Genomic DNA, 13,501 nt, shown 5'->3' with positions numbered 1-13,501 from the left:
ATTCATGGCAAGACCAAGGCTGAATTACAGAAGTTTTTGATGGAATTACATTGTTTACTTTCAATATATAAATTTTGATACTGATCAAAAGCTAAGCAGTGGTCTCCATGGAAGAAACATGCCCCTATCTGGAACAGTTCTGATGGAGGGTACAATAAGTTACTTCAAGTGGCACACATTTAATTAGGTCAAAGCAGAGGTGGGGCTTCAAAAGGATGATTATGATGTGTCTGTGACATATCAGGCTGCTAGGAAAAATGAACAGTGAAGGCTCCTCTCCTGCCATTCTCTAAGCTTCTTCTCAGAGTGTTTCTTTGTAACAAGAGAAATATTCAAGAACCAATGTTATTCACACTACTGATATGTTCCTAGTTTGAGTCATTTCCTAACTGTCTAACTACAATGTTGGAGTCCAGATCTATCATTGCAGCCAGTTCAAATGATAAAGTTTTTTTTTCTTTAATTCATTCACTCATTCAATACCTGTTTGTTGAGCACCTTAGTTTGACTAGAAACTAGTCTAGGTATTAGATACACAATGATGAACCAAACAGAAATAATCTTTACCCGTAGAACTGACAGGTAGACATATAAAGTTTCCTTTAATGGAAATCCATTATCATCCGGGAGCAGGGCTAGCAGAGCATGATCCACTGAAAGTAGCTGGAGCTTTCTTTGTATTGGAAAATAAATTTGATAGCTTCCATTTATGGCTTCACTGCCAAGAAACTCTGAAAGAGACTTAAATTTGCTTGCATTCTAAGTGTGAAGAACTTTCATTAACTTTTTAACTGAGGTTTGCCATACATATAGAAAAGTGCAAAAATCATAAATACACAGCCTGGTGAATTATTATAAAGCAAACACCCATGTAACCACCTCCAAGTCAATAAATTGAACATTGTGATCACCCCCCAGAAAGCCCCTGTGCCAGTTTGAAAGTGTTATGTGCCCTATAAAAGCCATGTTTTAATCCTGCTCCATCTTGTGGAGGCAGCCATTTCCTTTAATCCCTATTCAGCACTGTAGGTTGGAAGCTTGATTAGGTTATTTCCACAGAGATGTGACTCACCCAGTTGTAGGTATTAACATTTGATTAGAGGGAGATGTGACTCCAGCCATTCCAGGTAGTCTTAATTAGTTTACTGGAATCCTTTAAAAGCAGAAGTATTTTTGGGAAAAAAAAAAAGCTTCAGAGCCAGTAGAACCAAAGAGGCCATGTAGTCAGAGACTTTGGAGCTGAAGAAGGAAAATGCCTCCTGGGAAGCTTCATGAAACAACAAGTCTGGAGAAAAACCTAGCAGACATCACCATGTTCTCCATATGTCTTTCCAGTTGAGAGAGAAACCCTGAACTTCATCAACCTTTCTTGAGTGAAGGTAACTTCTTGTTGGTGCCTTAATTTGGACATTTTTATAGACTTGCTTTAATTGGGACATTTTCATGGCCTTAGAACTGTAAACTTGCAACTTAATAAATTCCCCCTTTTAAAAGCCATTCTGTTTCTGGTATATCACACTTCAACAGGTAGCAAACTAGAATAGCCCCTGTGTCACTTTCCTAAATTATACCACTGCTACTATCCTGACTTCTAACAAGAGATTAGGTTGTCTCTTTTTGAACTTTATATAAATGGAAGCATACAGCATGTGTACTTTTGCAGGTGGATTTTTTGCTCATGTTTGTAATAGCCACCTAAATTGTCACATTAAATTGTTGATACTTCATTTTAATTGCGGTGTAGTATTCCATTCCATGAATATACCGACATTTATCTATTCTACCATTGATAGACATTTGGGTTGTTTCCAGTTTTGTGCTATTATGAGTAGTGCTGCTATGAATATTCTTGTACATATTTTTGGCTTATATTGCTGGAATATAGGGTAATGCATGTGATGAAATTTACAGATGATGTCAAAGTTTTCAAAAACATTTGTATCAAATGCATTCTTACTCCCAACTTTATATTAGATGTTCCATTGCTTCACATACTTGCCAATTCTTAACACTTCCAGACTTTTAAATTTTGGCCCTTCTAGTGAAGTGTGGTGGTCACTCATTATGGTTTTAATTTTTCTGTTTATTAATGAAGTTGAGGACATTTTCATATAATTAGTGACCATTTGGATATCAGTTTTTTGAAGTGCCTGTTCAAGTATCTTGCCCATTTTGCTATTTCTTACTGTACATTCTCTACATACTTTGGGATTCTCTACATACTCTTTTCAAACATGTATTGCAAATGTCTTCATCTATTCTGTGGCTTTCATTTTTTAATTCTCATAATGGTATTGCTTGATGATACAATTTTTAATTTAAAAAAAATTTTAATTTTCATGTAGTCTAATTTATCAGACTCTCTCTTAATGTTATGCTTTGTATTTCTTATGGAAGACATCTTTTCTTATTCCAAGGTCATGAAGATATTCTCCTATGTCACTTCTAGGGGCTTACTGTTTAACCTTTCCTACTGAGATGCAAAATCCACCTGGAATTGAATTTGGGTGGGGGTGGGGGTTTTTTTACACATGGCTTAAGGTAGGAGGTCAAGTTTCACACACGCACCCCCCATATAGATAGGCAATTGACCACCACCATTTATTAGCAAACCTATCCTTTTCCTCCCGTTCTGCAGTCCTGCCTTTCTCATAAGTAAAGTGTCCATATATGTGTGGGGCTGTTTTAGCATCCTCTATTTTATTCCACTGGACTATTTGTCTCTCCTGTGCCAAGTACCACCTTATTTTAATTATTTAGGTTTATACTTTCTTGATATTTATTAGATAAATTCCTCCCACTTTATTCCTTCTCTGTTGTCCCTCATTCTTCCTCTTCCTCTCCCCCTTCCAAATAGTACTGGCTATTATTGGCTCTGCATCCTTATGTGCAATTTAGAATCAGCTTTTCAATTGTAAAAATATAAGCTGGGTTTGAATCTGTAGATACATTTTGGGAGAAAGGACACCTTTAATATCGAGTTTTCCAACCAATGAACATGTTATAATCCTTCATTTATTTGGGTATATTTAATTTTTTTCAACAATGATTTATAGATTTTTTTCATGTAAAGATCTTATAAATCTTTTGCCACCCCTATTTCTTGATGCTATAGTAAATGGAAGCTATTTAAACTTCATTTAGTCACTGTCTATAAAAATACAATTTTCTTCTACTTTTTTTGGATTAATTTGCTATTTTTTAAATCTCTTACTTTGGATGCTTAGGTAATTGATTTTCATCCTTTCTTCCTTTCCAATATGTGCATTTAAGGCTATAGGTTTCCTTCTAAATGAGGCTTTAGCTTCCTCTTGGAAGTTTTATGTAGTATTTTCATCTTCACCTGACAAAAATAATTTCTAATTTCCATTATTATTCCTTTTTTGTTTTTTTTACTTATAGCTTGTTTAGAAATTAATTGTTTAATTCCAAAAGATATGGTAATTTTCCAGTTACTTTTTTGTTATTGATGGACAGCTTGATTCCACTGCAATCAAGATTATATTTACTATTATTTTAAATCTTTGAAATCCTAGTGATTTGCTTTATTGAGCTGTCTACCATCAATTTGGTAAGTAGTCCATGTTTACTTGAAATGTGTGTGCATTATTCAGTTCTTATGAGACAAATTATATGTATGTTAAGTGGGTCAAGTTTATTCATTTTCTGTAGGGAGGTTATGGCCTGTGGGCCTGCTGCCTTTTTTTTTTTTTTTTTTTTTAGATAAAATTTTAGTGGAACACAGCTGTGCCCATTTTTCACATATTGTATATGGCTGCTTTTAAGCTTCATTGGCAGAATTGAGCAGTTGGCACAGAGAAGATGTGGCTCACAGCCTAAAAAATTTACTATTTTAAGGAAAAAAAATATGAATCTCTGTTCTACAACCTTACTGGTTTTAATCTGCTTATTCCATCTGTTACTGATAAAAGACAATAGATTTTTCTATGTGTTCCTTCAGTTCTGTAAATTTATTTCATATGTTTTGACACTGTTATTTTCTGCAAACAAATTTAGAATTGATAGTTCTTCTTTGTTTTTTGAATGTATTTTTATTATTATGTGTTCGGATTTTCATTTAATAATGATTTTTGCTTTAATGCCTATTTGTCTCATATTTAAATGTAGGTACTCTGGATTTGTGTTTGAATCTTATATCACTTTTTCATTCTTTTCTTTTTAAACTTTCAGTGTCATTATATTTAAATTAAACCATTTTTCATTCTTTTCTTTTTAAACTTTCAGTGTCCTTATATTTAAACTGTGTCTTTTTATAAGCAATGTCAAGTCGTGTTTTTTTTTTGTAATCCAATCTGATAATCTCTGACTTTTTAAAAAGTTGAGGTATAATTTATGTGCAATAAAATTCAGACTTTAAAGTGTATAGTTCCATGAGTTCCGACAAATGCATACAGGCTTGTAGCCACCACCACAATAAGATAAGGAAACTTTCCATCACTGGAAAGGCTTCCTCGTGCCCCTTTGAGGACATCCCATCCCTTTCCTCACCCCCTCCCCACCCCCACCCTTGCACTGGTCTCTTTCTGTTCCTATGGCTTTGCCTTGTCTAGAATGTCATATAAAAGGAATTATACAGTATGTGTCACATCTTGCATCTGGTTTCTTTTACTTAGCAAAATACTTTTTGGGATTCAACATTTCATTGTATATGATAGTCTTTCATTCTTTGAAAATAGTGCTTTCAAAGCACTCTTCAACAAATAGTTAAGGATCCCAGAGTTTGTCATGGGCTACCATACAATCCTCTCAGATTTTTCCTTCTACCTGCTCCAGAATATAGGAGGCTAGAAGGAATGAATATTTTTTTATCACCACAATAGACTTTTTTTTATTAATTAAAAAAAATTAACTAACACAACAGTTAGAAATCATTCCACAATAGACTTTTTTTCTTTCTTTTTAAGCAGTAAATTTCAAAGCACAGCACCACAATTAGTTGTAGAACAGATTTTGGAGTTTGACATGGGTTACAATTCCACAATTTTAGGTTTTTACTTCTAGCTGCTCTAAGATACTGGAGACTAAAAGAGATATCAATTTAATGATTCAGCAATCATATTTATGTGTTAATCCTTTCTTCTCTGTATAACTCTACCATCAGCTTTGATTTTTCCATCCCATTCTTTAGGGCTGTTTGGGCTTTGGCCATTCTATTTTTTTCATGTTGGAAGGGTCTGTCACTAAAAAGGGTAGGGAGATGGAACTATCTGATGTTCTGGAGGGGCTGGGTCCTCTAGGTTTCAAGACTTATCTGGACCAGGGACTGATTTGGAGGTTGTAGGTTTCTGGAAAATTACACTAGTGCATGTTACCTTTGTGGAATCTTATATATTGCCCTACATGTTCTTTAGGATTGGCTGGAATGGTCCTGGTTGGTGTTTGGCAGGTTATGATAGGTAGCAATGTCTAACTGAAACTTGTGTAAGCGCAACCTCCAGAGTAGCCTCCAGAAGTAACTCTTAGGCATACTTATAGGTAGGCTAAGCTTCTCTGCTGCCTACGCAAGTTTCACAAGAGTAAGCTTCAAGATCAAGGTCATGGTCTATAGATTTGGATGTCATAAAATTTGACACGGTATCAGGGGATTTGCTGATGGTAAGGTTTAATAGTTCCATAGTTTTTCTCCCATCTCTTAAGGGACTTTGCCAATACTTTCTGATTATCTGCTTAATATACTCTAGGATGTACACAGTATTACATTAGGCTATACAGGATTAAAGGACCTCTTCCTTATTCTGGAGTATACAATTCCCTGTGTTTCAATTGTTCAAATGAACTATACAAACAAACTGAGTTAGATTGTATACTACAGAAAATTTTGGTTCCAGACCAATTAAATCTTTCTTCCTTTGGTCTCAAAGAATATGTATGGTTCTAAAATATAGACATTGTCTTCCTTATCCCTGTGTTCTGAATTACCTTAACTCCAACCTGATCAGCTTCATTCTTATCTCTAAATATCAAGTTATATATATATATAAATGTATGCATTTATATATATATATATAAAAAACATATATTTATACATGTTTTATGTATTTATATATTATATTTATTTATATATATATTTTATATATAAACATATATATATATAAAACAGCCTCTCAAAATCCAGAAATAATTACCACTCTGGACTAAATGTATCTGCTATTAAAGCTTACAATCAAGGCCCCTGTTTTCTTGTAAGCATTTTCTAAAGGAGACCATACCATTGTTGTTCTTTTGTTTCTGGCTTATTTTGCCTGACCAGATGATCCACACATTCAGTCACATCGTTGCGTGCCTCATGACTTCGTTCCTTTTTTGTAGTAGGACAACATTCATTCATAAGTATACGTCATCATTCGCCAATCTCCTTTTCAGTCAGTGCATCCTTCAGCCACCTGCATTCATCAGGGATCGTGTGTAGTTCCCAAATTTCACAGTCAGTTAACAGTCTCAATTTTAGTTAGTTTCGTTGTTCCCTGGAGAAAGAAAACCAATAAACACACCCTTGCCAAACAGGAAATCTCAACCTCGTCTTAACTTGTGCCCCTCCCCTCATTATTTACTTCTGCTGTTGCTGTGGTAGCGTTGATGTTTTCCTTTTGAACATAGCCCATAGCATGCAATAGCACTTTTCCCTCTGTACCCTGGACTTTTACAATCTTTATACACTACTTTGAAATAGTTCTTGCAAGATATAATTTATATTTCTGCTGTTATCAGTGGGACATGCAGATCTATACAACCCTTTTCAATCTTGTTCATCTTCAATATAGTAATATTAATTATAGACCCACTAGAGAATGGCCTTCACTTCTATCTATTTTCTTGCATTGGAGTTCAACCTTATTAACTAACCATTCACACATTTCTAGCTTCTATGGATCCATAAGTGCCTTGTATTCTGTATTATAAGCCTCTGATTTTACCTTTATCATGGTCATAAAAGTGGAATCTTGCAGTATCTATCCTTCTGTGTCTGGCTTATTTCACTCAGCATTATGTCCTCAAGGCTCAGCCATCTTGTCATGTGCTTCAGGATGTCATTTTTGTCTTACTGATGCATAATATTCCATCATATGTATATACCACATTTTGTTAATCCACTCATTACTGATGGGCATTTAGTTTGTTTCCATCTTTTGGCAATTGTAAATAATGCCTCTGTGAACATTGGTGTGCAAATGTCTGTCTGTGTCATTGCTTTCAGCTTTTCTGGTTATATTCCAAGTAGTGCTATTGCTGGGTCATGGGGCAACTTGATATTTAGTTTCCTAAGGAATCACCAAACAGTCTTCCGTAGTGGCTGCACCATTACACATTCATACCAGCAGTGCATAAATGTCCCAGTTTCTCCATGTCCTCTCCAACATTTATAGTTTCTTGTTTGTTTAATAGCAGCCATTCTTATAGGTGTGAGGTAGTATCTCATTGTAGTCTTGATCTGCATTTCCCTTATAGCCAATGAAAATGAACATCTCTTCATGTGCTTTTGAGCCATCTATATTTGCTCTTCAGAAAAATGCCTGTTCATATCTTTATCCCATTTTATAATTGGATTGTCTGTTCTTTTGTTGTTGAGTTGTATGATGTCTTTGTGTACATAGAATATCCAACCTTTGTCTGATATGTGATTTCCAAGCATTTTCTCCCGTTGAGTTGGCTGCCTCTTCACCTTTTTTGATAAAGTCTTTTGAGGTGCAGAAGCATTTGATTTTGAGGCATTCTATTTATCTATTTTTTGTTGTTGTTGCTTGTGTTTTGGGTGTAAAGTTTAGGAAGCTACCTCCTATTACTAGGGTCTTGAAGATGTTTCCTTATATTTTCTTCTAGAAGCTTTATGGTGCTAGTTCTTGTATTTAGGCATTTGATCCACTTTGAGCTACATTGTGTATAGGATGTAAAATAGGGGTCCTCTTTCATTCTTTTGGAAATGATACCCAGTTCTTCCTGACTAATTATTGAAAAGACTGTTTTGTCCCAGGTCAGAGGATTTGGGGGCCATGTCAAAATCAGTTGACCATAGATTTGGTGGTCTATTTCTGCACTCTCAAATAGATTGCATTGTTTCTATCAATGCTTCTATCTTTGTGTCAGTATCATGCTGTTTTGACCACTGCAGCTTTATAATAGGTTTTAAACTCAGGGAGTGTTAATCCTCCCACTTCATTCTTCTTTTTTAGAATTCTGTTAGCTCTCTGGGGTCTCTTTCCCATCCAGATGAATTTGGTAACTAGCTTTTCCAGATCTTCAAAATAAGTTGTTGGAATTTTGATTGGTACTGTGTTGAAACTGTAGATCAATTTGGGTAGAATTGACATCTTAACTATATTTAACCTTCCTATCCATGAGCAGGGAATATCTTTTCACCTATTTATATTTCCTTTGATTTCTTTTAGCAATGTTATGCAGTTTTCTGCATAAGTACTAGTCCTTTACATCCCTAGTTAAGCTCATTCCTAAGTACTTGATTCTTTTGGTTGCTATTTTGAATGGAATTTTTTCCTTAACTGACTCCTCAGTTAGGCCATTGCTTGTGTATAGAAATGGTGCTGATTTTTGCACATTAATTTTATATCTCACCACCTTGCTGAAATTGCTTACTAATAAGCAAGTAACTTTGCTGAAGATTTCTCAGGATCTTCCAAGTATAATATCATGTCATCTGCAAATAATGAAAGTTTTACTTCTTCCTTTCCAATTTAGATGCCTTATATTTCTTTGTCCTGCCTGATTGCTCTAGCTAGAACTTCTAGCACAATGTTGAATTTAGTGGTGACAGTGGGAATCCTTGTCTTGTCCTGATCTTAGGGGAAAGCTTTCAGTCTCTCTCCACTGAATACGATGCTGGCTACCAGTTTTTCCTATATTCCCTTTGTCATATTGAGGTAGTTCCCTTTGATTTCTATTTTTTTTTTTTTTTTGGCATGGATCAAACCAAGATCTCTGGCATGAGAACTCTGCCACTGAGCCACTGTTGCCTGCCCTGATTCATATCTATCAAAGTGTTTTTTATCAGAAAAGGATGTTGAATTTTGTAGAATGCTTTTTCAGCATCATTTGAAATAATCATGTGATTTTACCCTTTCGATTTATTAATGTGCTATATTACATTAATTGATTTTCTTGTGTTGAACTATCCCTGCATTCCTGATGTAAACCCACTTTGTTGTGGTGTATAATTTTTTAAATGTGTTGTTGGATTAAATTTGCTAATATTTTGTTGAGAATTTTTGCATCTGTGTTTGTTAGGGAGACTGGCCTATAGTTTTCCTCTCTTAGAACATCTTTACCCAGTTTTGGTATTAAAATGATATTAGCTTCATAAAATGGGTTAGGTAGAATTCCTTTTTCCTCAATTTTTTTTGAAAAGTTTGAGCAGAATTGCTGTTAGTTCCTTTTGGAATGTTTGATAAAATTCCCCCAGTGAAGCCATCTGGCCCTGGGCTTTTTTGTAGGAAGATTTTTGATGACTCTTTACTTGTGATTGGTTTGTTGAGGTCTTTTGTTTTTTTCTTGAGTCAGTGTAGCTTGTTTGTGTGTTTCCAGAATTTGTCCATTTCATCTAAGTTGTCTAGTTTGTTGGCATATAGTTGTTCATAGTATCCTCTAATGATTTCTTTTATTTCTTCAGGGTCTGTGGTAATGTACACCTTCTCATTTCTGATTTTGTTTATTTGCATCCTCTCTCTTTTTTTCTGCAACAGTCTTGCTAGTGGTCCATCAATTTTATTGATTTTCTCAAAGAACCAACTTTTGGTTTTATTGAATCTTTCTATTGTTCTTTTGTTCTCCCATTCATTTAACTCTGCTTTAATCTTTGTTATTTCTCTTCTTTTATTTGCTTGGGGTTAGTTTACTGTTCTTTCTCAAGCTCTTCCAGGTGAGCAGTTATCCTTGACTTTTGCTCTTTCTTGTTTTTTAATATAGGCATTTAGGGAAAGAAATTTCCCTCTTAGCACAGCCTTTGCCACATCCCATAAGTTCTGATAAGTTGTAGTCTCATTTTTATTCATCTCCAGATAACTACTGATTTCTCTAGCAAGTTCTTTCTTTGACCCACTGGTTGTTTAAGAGTATGTTATTTAATCTAGATTTATTTGTGAATGTTCTCATTCTTTGGTAGTTATTGAGATCTAGCTTCATTCCATTGTGATCAGAGAAAGTGCTTTGAATAATTTCAATGTTTTAAAATTTATAAAGACCTGTTTTGTACTTCAGCATATGATCCATCCTGGAGAATATTCCATGAGCACTAGAGAAGAATGTATATCCTGGTGTTTTGGGGTGCAATGACCTATATATGTCTGTTAGATCTAATTCATTATCAAGTTCTTTAACTTCTCTGTTTCCATGTTGATCTTCTGTCCTGTTGTTCTATCTATAGAGGAGAGTGGTGTATTGAAGTCTCCCACTATTATTGTTGAAACATCTATTGCTCCTTTCAGTTTTGCTAATGTCTATCTCATGTTCTTTAGAGCTCCTTGATTGGGAGAATAGACATTTATGATTGTTACATTTTCTTGGTGAATTATCCCTTTAATTAATATATAGTGTCCTTCTTTGTCTGTTATGATGTCTTTACATTAAAGTCTCTTTTGTACGATATTAATATAGCTACTCCTGCTTTCTTTTAGTTATGTCTTGTGTGTGGAAAATCTTTTTCCATCCTTTCACTTTCAATCTATTTGTATCCTTGCGTCTGAGATGAGTCTCTTGTAAGCAGCATATAGCTGGATTGTATTTCTTAATCCATTCTGCCAATCAGTATCTTTTTTTTTTTTTGCATTGGCAGGCACCAGGAATCAAACCTGGGTCTCCAACATGGCAGGTGAGAACTCTGCCACTGAGCCACCATTGCCTGCTGGCCAATCTGTATCTTTTAATTGATAAGTTTAGTCTGTTAACATTCAAAGTTATTACTGAAAAGGCATTTCTTGCATCCACCATCTTTTCTTTTTTATTTTAATGTCAGAAATATATATTCTTTTCCTTATTTTTCTTTTTATACTTTATGTTACCCTTACTGGTACCCTTCAATTCTGTGACTGCCTCCAGACCTCCCTCTCCTGTCTTTTTTTTCAACTGGCAGGACTCTCTTAGTATTTCATGTAGGGCTGGTCTCTTATTGACAAATTCTTTCAGGATTTGTTTGTCTGCGAAATTTTTAAAATTTCCTTCAGTTTTGAAGGAAAATTTGGTTGAGTACAGAGATCTTGGCTGTAATTCTTTCTCTTTCAGGATCTTAAATATATCATACCACTGCCTTCTCACCTCCATGGTGCCAGTTGAGTAGTCTGAACTCAGTCTTATATGCTTTCCCTCCTATGTAGTAGATTGTTTTACTCTTGCTGCTTTCAGAATTGTTTGCTTCTCTTCAACATTTGACAGATTGATTAGTGTGTGTCTTGGGGAAGGCCTATTTGCATTTATTCTATCTGGAGTTCATTGAGCTTCTTTGACTTGTATATTTATGTCACTTATAAGGGTTGGGAAGTTTTCCCCCATAATATCTTCAACTTGTCTTCCTAGCCTTTTACTCCTCTCATCTCCTTCTGGGATACCAATGACTCTTATATTTGTGTGCTTTGTTTTGTCTATTATTTCCCTGAGATCCAACAAAATTTTTCCATCTTTTTTTTTGCTTTTTGCTGTTCTATTCGAAATCAGTTATCCTGTCCTCTATATCACTTATTCTTTCTTCTGTCTCTTCAGATCTGCTGTTGTGGACCTCTCGTATGTTTCCTTCCTCTCTAGTATGTTTTTTATTTGGTCAACAGAGTCTTTAATCTGTGATATCTACTATTTTCCTATATATTCTTTCACCTTCCTCTTTATACTCTTCAACTGTCTCCTGGATCTCCTTTATCTCATTAGCCATCCCACTTATTTTATTAAGTAGAGTTACATGAACATCTTTGATTAGTTATTCCAACGGCTGTGTCTCCTCTGGTTTTTAATTGGCTCATTAAGCTGGGCTATATCTGTCTGCGTTGTGATATGCTTAGTGATCTTATGTTGTTTTCATCACATGTAAATATCGTGATTGATTTCCTTTGAGAGTTGATTTTCTTCAGTAGTCTAAAGCCTTGTGTTTGTGGGGTGGATGTGTAGCAGGATACAGGGGACTTGTAGCAGGATGGGGCACAACAGTGTAGTCATGTGTTGCAGCACAGTTATGAGTGCAGGTTGGGAATGTTACACTGGTGCTTGTGAAATGTGAGTTATCCAGCAGCGGGGAAGATGCAGCTGTGCGGGTGCACTGGTCTGGGGAGTATAACCCTAATGTGTACTGGTCTAAAGCATGGGGCCCTTTGTGTGCATGCACAGAGGCATGGCAGCAGGTCAGCATTATGCCTTCATGGACTAGGGGCTGATATAACTTGGCTATGCTGGTCAGCGCTACTTCTCAGAGCTGGGAAGTGAGGACCATGTACATGCGTGGGTCTAGGACTGCTGTGAACTGATGTTCCCAGAGCTCAGGGGTCTGACTGGGGGCCAAACACACATGCACAGGTCTAAGAGTGCTGTAAACAGATGCACAGAGCTCACGGGGGTGGGGGAGGCAGAGTGAGGCTGTGGGACACTGTGGGTGGTGGGTGAGTGTTGGCATGGGTGTAGCCTGGGTATGAAGGTTTGAGCCCACAGACTTCACGTGCTGGTGAGAGTCTGCTGGGGGCAGGGAGGAGGAGTTGGTGCTCAGGAGGGGTGCAGTAGATGGGGGGAGGGCTGCACTTGGGGTGGGGTTGTGGGATGGGTACACACGCTGGGTGTTTGTGGGGCGGGGGTGCCTGGAGCTTGGGGAGTGGGGGTGGATGACAGAGTTCAGGTGCGTGTGGTGTGCATGAGTTGCAGGACGCGGGGCTGAGCTGGTGAGGCTAATGCATTCAAGGAATGCAGCTTGGCTTACTTCCTAGTCCCTGTCTCCCCATCCGTGCACTCCTGTGGGCTCCATGCTTCCATGTTGAGCTCCTCTGCCTCTCAGATCCTCAGCCTTTGCAACCAAGGCTGCCCTATGTGGCACCGAAGGCTCCCCCAGGTCAGCTGCATTCTTGAATCACCATCTCAGTTGCCTTCCCATCCCTTCTCTAACTTTTCCTAGGAGCAGAGCTGAACTTGATCTACCCTATTTGGCCATCTTCCCAGAACTCAAAGTAGAAGGTTTTAATTTTGGTGAAATACAATTTGCCTTTCTGTTTTCCCTTACTGCTTATGCAGTTTATATCCAAAGAAATCTTTTCCTAGATTTCTTAGAAGTCACAAAGAGTTTTCTTCTAGAAGGTTTATGTATTTTAGTTTTTGCAGTTAAGTCGATGATCCATTTTTAAGTTACTTTTGTATATGGGGTGAAGTAAGTATTAGGTTTTATTTTTTCTTCTCTTTCTCTTCTCTTCTTTCTCCCTCTCTTGCATGTGGATAGCTAATTGTTCAGCACTATTACATTAAAAGAAAATGACCCTTCCCCATTGAAATACCTCGGCATCTTTTTCTAAAA

This window comes from Tamandua tetradactyla, chromosome 7, assembly GCF_023851605.1.
Source record: "Tamandua tetradactyla isolate mTamTet1 chromosome 7, mTamTet1.pri, whole genome shotgun sequence".
NCBI classification, from domain to species: domain Eukaryota; kingdom Metazoa; phylum Chordata; class Mammalia; order Pilosa; family Myrmecophagidae; genus Tamandua; species Tamandua tetradactyla.
Note: the sequence above shows the minus strand (reverse complement) of the source record.